General features: G+C 39.8%; 2 pseudogenes; one reads left to right on the forward strand and one right to left on the reverse strand.

The window, feature by feature from the left end:
• Positions 1–12,542: 12,542 nt before the first annotated feature.
• Positions 12,543–17,263, reverse strand: LOC133800280 (short integuments 2, mitochondrial-like; annotated as a pseudogene).
• A 453-nt stretch (positions 17,264–17,716) lies between these two features.
• On the forward strand, positions 17,717–18,433 carry LOC133800281 (small ubiquitin-related modifier 1-like; annotated as a pseudogene).
• The last annotated feature ends 751 nt before the right edge of the window (positions 18,434–19,184 follow it).

Raw genomic sequence — 19,184 nt, forward strand, 5'->3', positions numbered from 1 at the left:
GTTGGGAACTAAGAAGCAATGGTTACTATGGTAGAATTGAGAGAAAGGGTGAAAAGGCTCAAGGAAAGCGTTGGCACTCCACCAGATGATAACACTGTCAGTTTGTTCATTAGTAAATTTCAATGGAAGTCGTGACTCCAAGGAATTGGTAAACTTCCTTTAGGATGTGGAACAATATTTCAGGGCCACAAAGATCCTTGATTCTGAAAGGGTTTCAATCACTAGCATGTATCTTCAGGGAGACACCAAGTTACAGTGGCGTACCAGGATGGAAGATGATGCTAATGAGGGTCTCCAAGATCGAGACATGGGAAGTCTTGAAAAAGGAATTGAAAGATCAATTCCTTCCCTACAACACGACATGGGTTGCCAGGGAGTCTCTCAAGAAGCTAAAGCACATGAGTACAGTACGAGAATATATGAAGGAATATAGTTCTTTGTTGCTAGATATCAAAAATATGTTTGAGGAGGACAGATTGTTTAATTTTCTATAAGGACTTCAGCCTTGGGCACAGGCTGAACTGAGAAGGCAGGCGGTGACAGATTTACCCACGCCCATCGCTGTTGCCGAGAAACTGGTAGATTACAAGTATATGACCCAGACTTCGCAGGGAAATGCTAGCAAGAAATCGAACAGTAGAAAGAATAAGAACAACAACAAACCTTCGGGTTCCAAGGGAGGATAAAGGAATGAGGGTAAAAGGAAGAAGGGTGGGGCAGGGAACGAACAAAAGGGTTTCTCCAACGCCTCTAACAACCATGGAAAGGAAAAGAGTGTGGGCTGCTTTATTGTCCATGGCCCTCATTTGGCACGGGAATGTCAGTTCAAAGGAAAGGTGACCGCGATGGTTGCCCAGGAAAGGGAAACCGCGAACCAGGAGGGACCGTCCCGTATGAACCCTTTACAATTGCTAAACGCCATGACAATATGAACGACGACCCAATTTAAAGGATTGTTGTACGTCAAGGCATTTGTGGATGGGCAGGAAGTAAAAGTCATGGTGGACTCTGGTGCCACGAATAACTTTGTGGCACACAGAGAGGCAGGGAGACTGGGTCTCAACGTTGTTCAAAGTACTACAAAATTGAAGGCTATGAATTTAGAGGCAAAGCCGATACAGGGTGCGGCTGGCATCAAATTGAAGGTTGGCACATGGGAGTCAGAGTACAACCTTATGATGGTGCCTCTTGATGATTTTGATTTGATCCATGGAATAGAGTTCTTGAGTGCGGCGAAGGCCGTGGTGGCACTACATCTCCGAGGCATGATGATATGTGATGAGAGAAGTCCATGTTTTGTCGAAGCAATTGCTGGAAACCAAAGTAAGGAGAAGGGCATCGAACTGTAGTCGGCTAAGAAATTCAAATCTGGAATGAAGAGGGGAAACAAAGCCTATGTCGCGACACTAATAGAGATCAAACTGAACCAGGTGGTGGAAGTACCCGATTCTGTGGCAAATGTTTTGGGAATGTTTTCTGATATGATGCCACCAGAGTTGCCTAGAGATTTACCGCCTAGGAGGGCGATCGACCACAAGATCGAGTTGGAACCAGGGACTAGGCCGCTAGCCAAGGCCTCTTACATGATGGGTTTTGTAGAACTGGCTAAGTTGCTAAAATAGTTCAATGAGTTGCTTGACGCTGGGTTAATACAGCCATCCAAGGCCTAAAATGGTGCCCTAGTTCTATTTCAGAAGAAGCAAGATGGGTCACTGAGAATGTGTGTGGACTATAGAGCATTAAATAAGGTGACAGTGAATATCAAATACCTAGTACCAAATGCTGCGGATTTGTTTGATCGGCTGTCCAAAGCCACATACTTTACCAAGCTAGACCTCAGGTCGGGGTACTGGCAAGTCAGGATGGCACCAAAGGACGAGTCTAAAACCACGTGTGTGACGAGGTACGACTCATATGAGTTTTTGGTCATGTCTTTCGACTTGACAAACGCCCCTGCCACGTTTTGTAATCTGATGAATGATGTTCTATATGAGTTTTTGGATCATTTTGTGGATGTTTATTTGGATGATATTGTTGTCTATAGTAACACTTTGGTTGACCATGTGAGACATCTGAGGCAGGTTTTCTCAGAACTAAGAGAGTTTAAGTTGTATGTGAAGAAGGAAAAAGGTGAGTTCTGTTGCCAAGAAGTTAAGTTCTTGGGACATTGGGTTAGCAAGGGCAAACTGAGAATGGACGGGGACAAGATCAGGGCCATACTAGATTGGCCTGTTCCAAAGAAAGTGGCGGATCTTCGATCATTTTTGGGGCTGGCGAACTACTACCGTAAGTTCATTAAGGGGTACTCCAAGAGAGTGAGTCCCCTGACTGATCTACTGAAAAGGGATAAGCAATGGTGCTGGTATGAGGAATGCACTAAAGCTTTTAAGAAATTGAAGGTAGCAGTGTTTTCGTGTAACGCCCTCCTAATCCAGGACCGTTACATTTTGTACTTAAAATTGTGTCAGACCTGCTAATCAGGTCATTTGGCTTAAATCGTGTAACTAAGGTTAGTGACAAGGGTTAGGGTTAAAATTTTTGGTCAAAGAACCATTGACTTTTATTTCAAAAGTGTTATACAACATGGGATCCAAAAATATTATAACACAACTGTTTAAAAGGGTAAATACATAACAAAAAGTTACATTAGCCGGCTTAAGCAACAAAATAGGGCTATAACCCTAGTTCTTCTGAGATACCCCGGCCGTGATGGTTGAGCAGCCGCATATGTACACGCCGCCACCGAAGCTCTCCAACTAATGGCTGGTCAAGCTTTCCCTTTCCCTTAGCTGCACCACAAAGCACCTGTGAGCCGAGGCTCAACAAGAAAACAGAACATGCAACAATAGAGAATATAACTTTAAAATAACCATTCAATAAAATCAGTAGTATCCATTCATAACCAACATCATATAAATTCAATTGCATGATCATTGGATCAACCTGGGGCCGTCGCCCTATTCAGTTGGCCTTTAAGCCAACTCTCGGGCCTATGCCCTAGCTACGTGACCATAGAGTCACCTGAGGCCTCACCCTTAGCTGTAGCTCCTCGCCATAGAGCTAGCCAAACCCCTGTGGTTCACCTTTGACCTTAGAGTCGATCAATGTAATAGTACGTTGCAAGTTTAGGCCAATGCCACTCGATCAGCACAGTGCGCTATTGCTGTCCTTGACTTATAAGTCAAGCCCTGATCCAGGATTACATACTTTACTTAATTCCATTGAATAACCATACCCACGATACCAAACATAATCACATAAGGGGTTGCATGCCCTAATCATAGAATCCATGTAACGAATATAAGCACTTAAGCATTTATCAACAAGCATTTAGAACAATAGCTTAACATTATCAATCCAGGGGCCCAAGCCCTACCCATATTCAAATACAATAGATGGGTCAAGCCCTAATCATAGTAACATATAATGAACGGGCCAAGCCCTAATCACGCACAACACGTTCTGGGTGCAGTTTTCTTACATTAGGTCCAAGTAAGCGTAAATGAGAACGACCTTCGAGCACAATCCCAGTTCCGAGCCCTTAGAGATACCCTAAGTCACAACCATAAAATAGGATTCTATTAATATTGAGCGCTCAAAGGCTTCTAGACCAAGTCCTAGCCTCCGGGGCCTCGGGTTGCACCAAACGGGGCAGTGGAAACAATCCTGAGCCTTAGGGCAAAAGTTCTATTTTGAAAACAAACTCCCAAGGAAAAACTGCCTAGGCGGGCCACAACTTGCCCCCTTGTGGGTCACGACGCGCCCCCTCGACCAACCTCTTCCTCCTCTCTGTCCAGAGGCACGGGCCGCGACTTGGCCTATCATGTTGCGACGCGCCCCCAAGGCAGAGGCCTCGTAAGGTGCCTGGTTCAAGCTAAGTCGCGACTTAACCCCTCGAACCCAGAAATTTCTCCACTTTCAGCAGCCAAAACCTATCCAATTTAACCTAAAATCATCCCAACAACACAACTAAATCATCATAAACACTCTAATATGTTCCCATAAGCAAAACCCAATAGAAAACTAGACTCTGAACCTCTTCAAATCTTCAATTCAATATTTGAAACTCAAAGGCTCATGAACACTAAAACCCAACCATGAAAACTCAGAATTAAATGCTAAAACCTTAATCTAAAGCTTACCTCTGATAAAGATTGAAACCCCTAAGTTGTTAGTGAGTTCTTTCCCAAATCCTTATCTCCAATCCTTGTGATCCTAGTCCAAAATCTCCCTTGGTTCTTCAAGGACTTAGCTTGGAAAGCTTGAGAGAAAAGAGAGAGAGAAGGAGTCAGTCTAGGTAGCAGCTTCTAGGATCTCTTTTTGTTTTATCTAACTTAAGCTAATCCCGAGATTGGGGGTACCAAAAACGTCCCCGAGGGAAAAATAGTAAATTTACCCAATATTCCCTCCTAAACTTTCTAACTTCAAATATATCTCCAATTATTTATTTTCATAACCCAATAACCCAAATGAATGTCTATTACCCAAAATACCCCTTGACTCGCCTCGAGTCGGATATCGGGTCCCGTTGTGACTTCCACGCTAACTTGCTCCCTAGGATCTCCTCGTGCAGAGTAACCCAAATAAACCCACATAATAATGTGGTCTCTCACATATATTACATATATGCATACAAATACACACTTATGCCCGCAATAGGCCAAATTACCAAATTGCCCTTCTAATAAGAAGCGGCCCACATGCATATTTAATATCCCTAAATATGCACATTTAATCATATTATCACATAATCCACATAATTACAATTAATATAACAATTAAACACGTAATTCCATATATTGCCATCCCAACCCCCTAATCAAGGCCCTAAGCCTTATTAGGTAATTTTGGGACGTTACACATCGGAGCCTATCCTAAAGCTTCCTCATTTTGAGTTGCCAATTGAGGTGAACACTGATGCCTCTAACAGGGCATTAGGCGGAGTACTGGTGTAGGAGGGACACCCGATTGCATTTGAAAGCCGAAAGTTGAAAGATGCAGAGCAAACATATTTTTCTCATGAGAAGGAGATGGAAGTGGTCGTGCATTGCCTGGATGTCTGGAGACATTATTTTTTAGGGACGAGATTCACGGTGGTTACAGACAATGTGGCCAACATGTATTTCAAGTCTCAAAAGAAGCTGACCCAAAATAGGCACGTTAGCAGGAGTATCTAGCCGAATTTGACTTTGTATGGGATCACAGACCAGGAAGGCAGAACCAATTCACTGATGCTCTTAGTTGAAAGGAAGTGGAATCTTACATTGCAGCGTTGTCTCAGGTTGAGACAACCTTTCTTAGCCGGGTGAGGGAGCAATCCTTGCTCGATTCTGAGTATGCCAAACTGAAAGCACTGGTCACTGAGGGGGTGGTGCGCAGGTATTGGCTAGAGGATGGCTTGCTATATTCCAAGGGTAGCAGGTTGTTCGTTCCAAAAAGTGGGGGTTTGAGAACTGAGCCGTTGCTGGAAACACATGATCCACAATGGGCAGGTCACCCAGGTGTGTAAAGAATGATGGCTTAGCTATCTAGGGCTTACAGTTGGCCTAGGATGGAAGAGGACGTGGAGGCATATGTCCGAACAAGTCTAGTATGTCAACAGGACAAGATTGAAAGGAAAAGGGAGGCAGGCTTGCTACAGCCTTTGCCTATTCTAGGGGATCCATGGCAGAGTATTAGTATGGATTTTATTGTTGGTTTCCCAAACATAGGGGGAATGAGATCGATTCTGGTTATCGTTGATCGTTTTTTGAAGTATGGTGTATTCATTCCTGCACCACAGGCATGTCCGGTAGAGGTGGCTGCTAGGTTGATTATGAAACATGTGGTGAAGTATTTTGGCATTCCGACTGACATCATCAGTGATAGGGATTCTCAGTTTACAAGGCATTTTTGGACCACCTTGTTCAACATGTTGGGTTCAGATTTGAAGTTTTCTATTGCAAATCACCCACAAGCAGATGGTCAGACTGAGCGGATGAATCAGTTACTGGAGGAGTATTTGAGGCACTACATTAGTGCGAGTCAAAGGAACTGAGTGGAGCTACTGGATGTGGCACAATATTGCTACAATGTCCATCAGTCCTCAGCCACAGGGGTGAGTCCCGCAGAGCTGGTGTTTAGAAGACAACCACCGACGCCTCATGAGGTGGAAAAACAGAAGTCCCAAGGGTCCTGTTTGACAACTTATCAGTTTGCAAAGGATAGAACTAAGATGTTGGAACAAGCACGAGACAGTCTGGCTAAGGCTTCAAAAAGGATGAAGAAGTACGCTAACAAGCGTAGGCGAAATTTGGAGTTTTTTGTTGGGGATAAAGTGATGTTAAAGCTTACACCCCAGATTTGGAAAAAGGTAACAAAAAAAACGTTACCATAAACGGCTGGTACAGAAGTACAACGGACCCTTCGAATTTGTAAGAAAAGTTGGAGCAGTGGCCTATAAACTAAAGTTTCCCGAAAGGTTTAAGGTGCACCCGATGTTTAACGTGAGTTTTCTAAAGAAATTTCATGATGATGCTTCAGGTTCAAGGCAGCAGGCGGTACGAGCTCCTCCTACAGTGAGGAAACAATTCGAGAAGGAGGTTGAGAGAGTGCTCGATCATAGGGTACTTGGAGCCAGTAAGAAGAATCTGAGGATATGATATCTGTTTCAGTGGAAGGGTGAAGAAGTAGGAAACGCTACATGGGAGAAACAGTGTCCTTGTGGTAGCTTGAGGACCTGGTTAATGCATATCTCCAAGGCATCTAGATGACGACGTCGATTTCGTCTGGTGGGGGAGGTCTGTTAGCCCCTCACCAGGCTACGCGCGCATAGGTGCACACAGACAGTGGTGCGCGCGCATGGGCACACGAATCAGGCAGGCGTGCGCGTGGAAGCAGGCGCATGCGCGAGTGCATCAGCGCACAACTTGGGTCGAACAGAAACACTCAAGCCAAATTAATATTTCTTGGGCAGAACATGGTCGAAAAGGATCCTAGTGGGATATAGGATACGAGGTTAAAAGGGCTTGAACATTCTAGTTTGGGAAGGTTATCAAAAATGGAAATATGTCTCCTAAGCATAAATCATATAAGTTCCTGCCAGGGGGCTAAATCCCCAGAATCCTCCTTGGCGGGGTTGACCCTTCTGCCCCAAAGAAGGTCTTAGGCCATGACCTAGGGATGGTGTCTAGGCTATGTTAAGGTGTGGCTAAGCTTATGAAATGGTTAGAATCAAGTATTGGATAGTTGGCTCCATGCTGGGTTGTGTGCGCGCACAGGTGCTCGCGCCAATGCACGCACGTGGTGGCTATTGATGGTACCTTGTGATCGAATGTGATCAGGTGCTTACAAGAAGATCTACGTGGAGTGTCTTGATCCTTTGAAGGAAGAATCTAATAGTGTTTGTCCCAGATGCTTGGCTGAGTGACAGATGATTATAACGCCCTACTACCCAAGGACCGTTACGGTGTGCATTTTAAACAGTGCTAAACTCGCTAATAGAGTCATTTGGCCATAATCGTGTAAGTAAGGATGATTATAAGTTTAGGATTAAAATTTTTGGTTAAGATACAACGTTTCTCTAAAATGTTTACTGTATAAATTGGGATCCCAAAAATAAAATTTAAAGGTTTATTACAACAAAAGATTTACAAATAGCCGACCTAAGCGGAAAAATAGGGTTTAAACCTAGTTCCTCTTTAAACCCTCGGCCGTGGTGGTCGAGCAGCCGCATATGTACACATCGTCACCTAAGATCTCCAACTCAAGGATGGTCCAACTTTCTTTTGCCTTTACCTGCACCACATAGCACTCGTGAGCCGAAGCTCAACAAGAAAACTCAATATGCTCATGAACAGTAATAACATGTTACAAAATCATAGTAGGCATGCCTAGCAATAATAGACCTATTCATGCATGCAAATAAGTTCAGATGATGATGGTGGATCTTGCCCTCCTGTATGGATGACTATCAAGTCAATCCTAATCAGATGAGTGATTAACACTTTGAGATTCTCATAATCATGTTGGGGCTTGTAGCCCTAATCAGATGAGTGATTAGCACTTTGAGATTCTGATAATCATGCTAGGGCTTCTATCCCTGATCATATGAGTGATTAACACTTTGAGATTTTGATAATCATGCTGGGGCGTGTAGCCCTAATCAGATGAGTGATTAACACTTGAGATTCTGATAATCATGATGGGGCTTATAGCCCCAATCAGATGAGTGACTGATGAGTAAGTCACTAACTTAAACCAGATGAGTGACTGATGAGTAAGTCACTAGCTTAAACCAGATGAGTGACTGATGAATGAGTCACTAGCTTGAACTAGATGAGTGACTGATGAGTGAGTCACTAACTTGGGCTCAGCATCCACAGACATGTGACGATGCAGTCACCTGGGCCTTCTGGCCCTGGCTCTAAGTAACTAGCCATAAGACTAGACAAGCACTTTTAATTTTCATCGAACTTGAGGTCAGTCAAGCATTATGTTCATGATGAATCATTCAATGCTTATGTCGATTAGATCTAATCTTTTCGACTTGCGTTAAACACGCTAATACCGTTCTTGACTCATGAGTCAATACCATACGACCAATGCTCAGTACTACAGTTGAACTTGAGTAATGAGTCACAGCTTCACAGTTAATACTGACACCATTGCCGATTCTGACTAATGAGTCAATGCCATTCACAAGTAAGCAATGCAACCAAACATATATCATATGTCAAATATCAATATGTAGGGCATTCGGCATGCTTACTTAACAATCATTAGCATAATTATGATCATGCACAATTACAGAGACTCAAGCTCTGATCAATCTCATATTCAATATTCATGTCATGCCCTAATCACATGTTTCTCATGCATCACATGCATCACATACTTGGTGCAGTTTTCTTACCTCTTGTTCGAGCGAGAAATAACAAATGAACAGCCCTTGAGAACGATCGATCCTTTAATCCTTTAGCAGTCACCTAGTCATAAACAAATATGGAATCTAAGTAATGAAATCAACAATAAAAGGTTCTTGACCTAAACCTCACTCCCGGAACCTCGAATCATACTCAAACGATTAGTAGATTAATCCCGAGCCTTAGGAATTGAAACCCCAAGCCAAAATCCCTCAAAAGTGCCCAAAATAGGAATCTTGAAAAGCAGGGTAGCGCTACAACCAGAGCAGTCTGGCCCTGGATGACGATGTAGTGCCCTCCCTTGGGCGCTATAACTCTAGGACCAGGCTGAAACAGCCCTAGTTCTTCCTCCTTCGACTTCTCCATTTCCAACCTAAAAAATTGATCCCAGACTCCATCCAAACTTCCAAATGAACCCAAATACCCACTCTACAAGTTGTAGGCATCATAACCCAACCAAACTTTGCCAAGAACTCCCATCAATTCTCATTAACCAAATCAAAACCCCAATTGAACATCAAAAGGAAAAACATAGTAAAACCAAAGTTCTAATGGCTAGAAATTTACCTCAAGCTCATAATCACACCCTCTTCAATGGTAGAACATAACCCTAGACCATCAAGGTTCAACTCCCTAGCTTGGTTCCTTAAATGGAGCTTCAAAATTCAAAGAGAAAAGAAGAGAAGAAGATGATCGGGAGAGGAAGAAATGATGCTCTGTTTTTCTTAGCTTTCTACAACCTTCTCAATGGTTTATATCTATCATTAGGTAAAAAGACCAAAATGCCCCCAAGCTTAAATAAAACCCTTAACAGCCACCAAGGGCAAAATTGTCATTTCCTGCCTATCTCGTTAATCATAATTAACACCCTCCAATTCCCGTTATTCCCAATATTCTCAAATGATAATAAATCATATCCCATTACCCTTTAATTTTCGGTAATATACTAATCCTCAAATTACTCTGAGACTCACCCCAAGCCTCGAAATTAACCCCATTGTGACCAAACCGATAACTTGCATTCAAAGATCGTCTCATGCTGAATGGCTCGAAAAAATCCACATTATGATGTGGTCTTACTCATGATTCACCATCATACATGAAAATATACAAATATGCCCTCAACGGGCCAAATTACCAAAATGCCCATATAATTAAAAGTGGACCCATATGCATGCATTTGTCATCATATAATAATATAATTAACATAATCATGCATATAGTCATTTAATGGCTTAATAAATCAATTATGGCCCTCCCGACCTCCTAATCAAGGTCCTAAACCTTATTAGGAAATTTAGGTCATTATAGTGGCTATCCAGTGGGCATGTGGCTTGCCTGAGGGACGTGTTGCAAGCTGGTTGGTCCAGCTAACACCTAGGCGGTTGGGGTTGTCAACTGATGTCTCTGTTGGCATGTTATTTATGTAACCTAGGCGTGTGAGGCATCAGAGTGTGATGTCCGGTGCATGAACATTTGTATATTTGTATTGTGATTAATATATAGAGTTGGGAAGGAGGCTCCCGTAAACTGTGTGTGCCTTTAGTAGTGTTTGTGCTATTGTACTTATTTGATAGACGAGTGTGTGCGGTGTTGGCTCAGCGTTACTGTTTGCACTACTATAAAAAAGACTTTTTAGGACTAGCATTGCGAGTCCTAAAACAATTTTTAGGACTCGCAGGGCGCGAGTCCTCTATTTGAGAGCCTTAAAAACTCCCGTTGAGTGCCTTTAAGTAACTAAAAAATCGGGTTGAGTGCCTTTAAGCAATTTTTTAGAACTCGCATTGTGAGTCCTAAAAGAATGTTTTTAGGACTCGCTTTGAATGCCCTTAAAATTATTATTATTTTTTAAAATGCAGCTACAATTTTCATTTTGATTTTAAAAAATATATATCTCTTTAAGAGTCCAAAATGTATTATATATGTTAGATTTCTAAAATTTTCAAAAGAAAATACAACAAAAATATTTTTTTATTAATTACTCAAAAATATAATTTCAATATTTAGTCTACTCGGCTTACAAAATCATATTACATGATAGTTTATACTACAGTCAAATTCTATCATCACCAAATATTAAACAAGAAATGTATACAAAGTTAGTGAAATATATTTTTGATTCTAAAAGTTTCAACTATCAATGTTGTCTAGTATTGCGCTAAAGAAATGCATCTCAATATAGACCTGCACATTGTAAAAAAATTCTTTAATTATTAACTTCATCAAACTTTTCAAAAGAAATGCATAATCTGACTAAGCAAAGCACAACATCAATTAACAGAAATATACTACATGAAAATTTAACAAAAAAATAGGTTACAAAAAAAATATATATTACATGAAAATTAAAACATAATAAAATTCACATCTTGCACTGAAAATAGAAGAAAAAGAGAAAAGCCAACATGTTACCTAAACATTATTATCAACATTATAAAAAATAAAAAAGTTATGCCACCTAAATATTATTATCAACATTATAAAAAATACAAAAGTTTCAGCATATAATAAGTACATCATCAAATGCTCACGTTTAATTTAATAGATTAAAGAAAAACAATAACAAAAAGAACTAATCGTAGAGGATTCATCAAATGCATGTAAATTGATCAGAAGTAAACTGAAATCTTTGATGCAAATGAAAAATCAAAATGTCAACTAAGGAGATTCATGCAAAAGCTAAACCTGTTGTTATTCCTCACGCAAGCCAAATCAATCTTAACAAATAACATCAAAACATGGATTACAAATTATAGAAAAAGAATAACAAATAATGTTGTTTAGACAAATAAAAGGTTCACGAAACAAAAGCATAAAACTTGTTACCATGGCAAATATAATTAATCAACATTCCAAACTTTCAAAAAGATTGTTTATGAAAACAACACTCCCAGTATTTTAAAGAATTTCAAAACAATACAGTGAAGATTCTAAATAAATATGAGAAGGTTTCCATTCATTTTACTTATGTAAGGCACAATAGGAAGAGAGTGTAACATGTTAAACTGTATTACCATGCTCAGGGGATGCTTAAGTCTCCTAGGGGCTTTTTGAGCATTGTAAAGTGACTTTGGCTACTTAAAACATTGCCATTCAGTTAGGGCTTAGTTTTTTCTGCTAAGAGTTTGTCTAAGGCTTGTAATAGGGGACAACTAAAAAAAATAAAATGAAATCTAGATCAAAAGAAAATTCAAATTTATCACTCTGCAACTAAAACTGAAATAATACATAATTAAATTCCCCTTGTAGCTACCTTGAATCCAAATAAATGTATATTATCAAACCATAAATAACAAAATAGATAATATGTATAGGTGGTACATGAAAAAGCCAGTGACTATAATCAACTGCATATTAACACAAACAGTGTATGCCCCAATAAAACAACCAGAATCATTATCTGAACCAACATTGCAGTCAATCCGTTATTATATATCAATCTAAGGCGATTTATGTTTTCTACACTTAGCACCATCCTCTAGAAACTTATCCTAGATTCTTTTGATACTAGGTCCTACAGCCAAGCCACACATAAATAAGGTAAGAAATTCTAGATTAGTGTAATTATATATATGTCCTTTGTAGATCACCATAATAGGACTACATGTAATGAAAACCCCATCCATGTTGAATGTCCAATTAAAGCAATATGACCAAATAAGGAGTGTCCAGTACATATATGCTAGGCTGATGAACAATCTGTACCCAAAAAACAAAATAGTTTTGAATAAAATTCAAGGAACCAGAATCTAAAACTTTTCATTAGGAGATATAAATATCTTAAAATGCATATAACCTAAACATGAATCCTAAGAGTAAAGCATGTTTATGCACCCTCAATTTTTCTTGACAATAGAAAGGAAATCAAACACAAAAACTACTTCACCTTGAAACCAGCGATATCTTGAGTAACACCAGGCAGATGACCTATTGTTGCTCTCTTATTCTTCCCTTGCACTTGGTAAGCAAAACATAACAAAATAATTTTTGGGTTCAACTTAAATATCATTCCAGACAAAATCTTAATTACATCTTACTAAGAAAGTAAGAGGACACAATTTGATGAATGAAATTAATCAAAGCAGATTACATTAGGAACCCCAACAACAATAACAAGCAAATTTGGCTCTTTCAAAATCGCTTCCTTCAATTTAAACTCCACTAGCTCAAGAAGCATCGGTATATACATGCATATACATTAATTACACACCATTGAAATCAACAGAACAGGAAAGAAAAATAGAAGTCTTTGTAATGCCCCAACTCCAGGGACCGCTACAGTGCACATTGCAAACAGTGCTAAACTCGCTAAACGAGTCGTTTGGCCATAAACGTGTACCTAAGTATGATTAGCGGTTTAGGGGTTAAAAACTTTGGTTAAGATGTAACGTTTCACTAGAACGTTTACCGTATACATTGGGATCCCAAAAATATAATTTTAGAGTTTATTACAAGAAAGTGTTTACAACATGCCGTTCTAAGCGGCAAAACAGGGTTCAGCCCTAGTTCCACTTTCAAACCTCGCCCAAGTATTGGTCGAGCAGCTACATATGTACACATCATCACCTAAGCTCTCCAACTCAAGGATGGTCCAGCTTCCTTTTTCCTTTACCTGCACCACAAAGCACCCATGAGCCGAAGCTCAGCAAGAAAACTCATATGCTCATAAACAGTCATATCATGATATCAAATCATATCTGGCATGCCTAGCACTCACAACTCTATTCAGCATGCAAATGAATTCAAACAGATGCTGGGGTATCCAGGACAAGAAGTCCTGGCCTTCTGAATGGAGGACTATCAAGTCAGTCCTAATCAGATGAGTGTCGCAACAATTGAGGTTCTGGTAAACCATACTGATTGACCGACAAGCGAGTCACTAATTCAAGTGGAAGGGTGGCTGTTGGGTAAGCCTCTAACCTTCAACAGGTTCTGGTAAACCATACTGAGTGACTGACAAGCAAGTCACTAATTCAAATGGAAGGCTGGCTGTTGGGTAAGCCTCTAACCTTCAACAGGTTCTGGTAAACCATGCTGAGTGACCAACAAGCAAGTCACTGGGGCCTCAGTGCCCAAAGCCATGCATATGATGATCAAAATGATCATACAGAGCTCATAGCTCTGATCAGATGAGTGAATATCACTTTGAGGTCCTAGTAAACCATACTGAGTGACTGACAACCAAGTCACTAGGGCCCAGTGCCCATAGCAGTGTAACAACACCGTTACCCAGGCTTTCCTGCAATGGCTCTAAATGACTAGCCTTTGGCTAGATAAATGCTTGTTTATATTCATCGAACTTGAGGTCGGTCTTGCATTAATGCTCTTTGAGTCATTCAATGCAGAGGGTCCATTAGGTCCAATCGACATAGCTTGCACTAAACACACCAGGGTTGTCATGACTAGTGAGTTAGCATGATGTGACCAGTGCCCAGTACCACTGCCGAACCTGACTAGTGAGTCACAGCTTCACAGTTGATACTAGCACCTTTGCCAAACCTGACTAATTAGTCAGTACCATGCACAAGTAAGCAATGCTATCAATGTGTATCATATGCCAATTATCCAAGAACAGGGCATTCAGCATGCTTACTAAACAGTTGCTAGCATAATTATAATTGTGCACAAACACAGAGACTCAAGCTCTGTCCATTCTCATATTCATCATTCATGGCATGCCCTAATCACATGTTTCTCGTGCATCACATGCATCACATTTAATCACCCAACATGCCTCAATAACAACCATATGCAAATGGGCAAGATTGCCAAGCATTCATTATGCTATCAATGTTCACATTCAACATCCAACATGCATCAATCACAGCCATGCATGTCACATATGGGGTGCAGTTTTCTTACCTTGGGTTAGAGCGAGAATTAATAAAAGAAACGACCTTTGAGAACGATCAGTCCTTTGATCCTTTAACGGTCACCTGGTCATAACCAATTATGGGATTCCATCAATAAAACGAATAATAAAAGGTTCCCAAACCAAAACCTAACCTCCGGGACCTCAAACACTACTCAACCGGGTAGTAGGTTTAACCCCGAGGCCTTAGGCTTGAATCCCCAAGCTAAAAACATGATTTTGGCCAAAATGACCCAGAGGGCCGCGGCCCTCCCCTGCTGCGCCGCGCCGCGCCCTCCAGACAGAGAGGGCCTCCCTGCCAGACGCCAAGGGCCGCAGAGCTCCACAGCTGCGCCGCGGTGCTCAGGCCAGACTAACCAAAGCACGAACCCAATTTTTCCCCTGTGTTTTTCCTCTCAAACCAGCCCTTCAAATCAACTCATAACCTCTTCCAAACACTCATTTAAACCTCCAAACATCACCCATAACTCCCCCTCATCAAAACCCAACCAAACATACACAAGAACTCCCCTTGATTCCCACTTCCTACATCAAAAACCATAAGCTGAAAACCAAAAGGAAAACAGAGCATAACCTGAATTTAGAGACTAGAACTCACCTTGAAACCAGCTTTGAACCTTCCTCAATAGCTAAACCAAGTCCACAACCTCAACCTTTGAGTTTCCTAGCTAGCTTGAAACCTCTCCTAGAGCTCAAGAACACCAAAGGATAAATGGAGAGAAGTAACGTACGGGAAGAAGGAGGGATATCTCTGTTTTACTCTGTTTTCTACAGCCTTCCAAACCCCAAAGCTGATATAAATCCTTAAGGTCAAAAGACCATAATGCCCCTAGGCCAATTTAAAAGCTTCTAAACACTCCTAAGGGTAAATTCGTCATTCCCAATTCCCACTAATCTCAACATTCTCAAATGCCAATAAATCATACCCCATTACCCTTTAATTCCCGGTAATGTTCTAATCATCAAAATGACCCCGAGACTCACCCCGAGCCTCGAACTTAATCCCGTTATGACTAGATCGAAAACTTGCATCTCATGATCGTCTCATGCCGAATGGCTCGAACCAATCCACATATAATGTGGTAAAATTATAATTCACCCATATGCATAAAATTACACAATCACGTCCCCAACGACCACATTACCAAAATGCCCTTGCAATTAAAATATGAGCCCATATGCATGCATTCACCATCATATAATAATATAATTCACATAAACATGCATATAATCATTAAATATCATAATAAATCAATTATGGCCCTCCCGACCTCCTAATCAAGGTCCTAAACCTTATTAGGAAATTTGGGGCATTACAGTCTTACTGTGTGCATTTATGGGAATACAATCTTGTTGGAACGATTCAAAATGACGAACCCATTTCTACAGAAACAAAGTCCAACAAACATAAATAACAATAATGGATAATACATAAATAAATAAATAATGAAAATGATTACCAACATGATATTAGGATTGGCAAGGTCCTTCTTATTGAAAGCAATAATGCGTCGTTTGCCAGAGAGGTGAGATTGAAGGTCCTGGTTGGCACCACTTGCAATCGTCACCGAGAAGAACCCAACCGAACCCCTGCATTGCTGTCGCCGAGAAGAACCCAGCCGAGCCCCTGTGTCGCCGTTGCCGTCGCCACCTTTTTTCCTTGTTCTTTGTGGTGCTGAAAAAAAATAAACCTTAATCCTTAGCTAAAAGCCCCAATTCGAATTCCTCATCAGAAAATATATATATATGTCCCTTATCTTTTTTTAATTAAATGTTTTTAGGGCACGCTTTGCAAATCCTTAATACTCTTTTAGGTCACGCTTTGCAAGCTCTTAAAAGTCACTAATCAATTTTCTTTTCTCATGGATTTTTAGGACTTGCATATTTTATTAGGACACTCATTGCGCATCCTAAAATGTGTTTTTTAAGGACTCTCATTGAGTGTCCTAAAAACTCCACAGACTTTTTTAAAGACTTGCATTTAGGTGCGTGTCCTAAAATTGTGATCCGTAAGGGGTATTTTGTAGTAGTGTTGTGTGCGCGGATGAGGGTGTTGTTGGCTTACTAGGTCGGGTGACTTAGGCCATCACATGCAAAAGAAATCGTAGTGTGGTTTTGACCTAGTGACACCTGCTATGGTGGTGTAATTAGTTGTCAGCAATGAAAAGTTAGCAAAGATCAAATATGCACACAGTAGCTTGAGGATTATTGTTGTGAAGTTGGGGTTTAAACATAACACGTTTGTAGCAGATAATGATAACCATTCTTGGTTTTTTTTTTTTTTTTGAAAGGATAATTCTAGGTTTTGTGAACTAAATTTCAAGTGGTGACCTAGCAACTCTTTTCTTTTAAAAAAGAAAAGGTTTCCTAGGTACTTTTGCATTCTTCCACGCATTAAAAATGAACTATGTTTGGGGCTCTGGGTCAACTCACTAAGAGCATCTCCAGCCAGAGCCACTGCAGCATGCCAAGGCTCAAGTGGGTCCATAAATAATATTTTATATGAAGGTTGCCTCTCCTGGGCAGCGTTGCCAACCCTTTATTTTTATTTTTAAAAAAATAACTATTTTACAATAAATTGTCCTTTTGGTAATTGCAACCGTTGAAGATGCCCTGAAGAGTGAAGACCCATCAGTAAACAAATCTCGAAAGTAAGGCAGGCTTTTGGGATTCTCATATACGAAGTTGACCGGTCCTCCTATCTTAATGACCTGCCAAAAACGATGTCGTCTCATTGCAAAACTCTGAGGCTGTTGAGTGTTGGCAGCAATTAATGATCAGTAGGGATTAATTAGAGAAAGAGTCCCATCAGTTGCCCTTGCCTGCTGCTAACGGTTCAAATCCCTCCACATTTGTTCATGTTTAAAAATATATATAAATATAGTACTATAGAATGGTTGAAGGATAAGAAGAAAAAGAAAAAAAAACACGTAAAGAAGTAATGTCAGAGTCGAGCGAGACGAAGGACATCAAACCCAACATTAATGGCTCTTCTCACGTCACTATCAAAGTAAAAATGCAGGTCATTTTAATTATTTTCATTCTTTATCTAAACTTGACATGCATATATATATTTGGATTTGAATAAAGGATTATATATATATACATGTTAAATGTATAGCTTGTTATTAATTTTGATATGTTATACATATAGAATGAGCACGAAGTTATCTTCAGAATCAAAAGAAGTCTTCAGCTGAAGGAGGTAATGGATACTGTTGTCTTAAAATGGGGTTTGATGTTGGCTCAATTCGATTCACCTTCGATGGTAGTCGTATTAGACCTTACCACACTCCAGACGAGGTCACTCATCTCTTGTCTTCTATTTTCTATTTTAATATAATAGACAAATTATATATTTTTATATGGCCATAGACGATTTAATTATTTATAAAATTGACGATTTATTGTGACTCGCTACTCTAGTTGTAATTGATCATTTATATATATATATGCTATTTCTCAGTTGGAAATGGAAGATGGAGATGAGATTGATGCATGGACCGAATGTACTAGTGGAGCTGAAGGTTTTGTTATTATGTAATCAAATCGATTTAGTTCTTAATTTCGTACTACTCCATATATGTCTTATAAATTATAATGAATATTGTATTATGGAGTACTTTTTGGTCAGAACATATATGTTTTTATTGAGACATTAAACCAGATTTATGAAGATCTCAATCTTTTTTCCTTTTTCTTCGAAAAGCCATTTAATTTTATTCTAATGCACATCGAGTACGCGCCCTAAAAGCAATAAAACCATGAGTCTCGCTTTCTAGGACATAACCATGATCATGATCACATGTGATAACAAATGGGAAATTTTATGTTGTATGCATATTAACTTAGTGAAATATGTCAAGTTACTATCCTAAATATATAACAATTTCAATTTTTTATACTAAAATACCTCTAACATTCAAATACTCATTTTCTCTCTCAATCCAAACTTTCTCTCTCTAACATCTCTTACACTACAAAAATCAGGGCCTATACCGAGAACAAATGTCCTCGGTATAAGCCGAAATGTCCTCGGTATATCTTCTACCGAGACAATGTCGTCGGTATAAAGTTGTCGGTACAGCCGCGTCGGTAAAACAAAACGTATACCGAGAACATTAAAAATGTTCTCGGTATACGTTTTACCGAGGATAATGTCCTCGGTAGAAAGTGACAAATGTCATCGGTACAACAAACCCCAATTTCTCATCGTACTGGTATATACCGACATCTTGGTGGTATATACCAAGGACAATGTCCTCGGTATAGACTTGTCCCCAATTTTTTTTTATATTTGTTATTCCCTTATTTATTTATTTATTTATTTATTTATTTTGAATTAAATATAAGAAAATAGAATAAAATTAAAACACTTATATTAAAGATATAAATAAAAACATAAGAGT

This window comes from Humulus lupulus, chromosome 9 (genome assembly GCF_963169125.1).
Source record: "Humulus lupulus chromosome 9, drHumLupu1.1, whole genome shotgun sequence".
NCBI classification, from domain to species: Eukaryota; Viridiplantae; Streptophyta; class Magnoliopsida; order Rosales; family Cannabaceae; genus Humulus; species Humulus lupulus.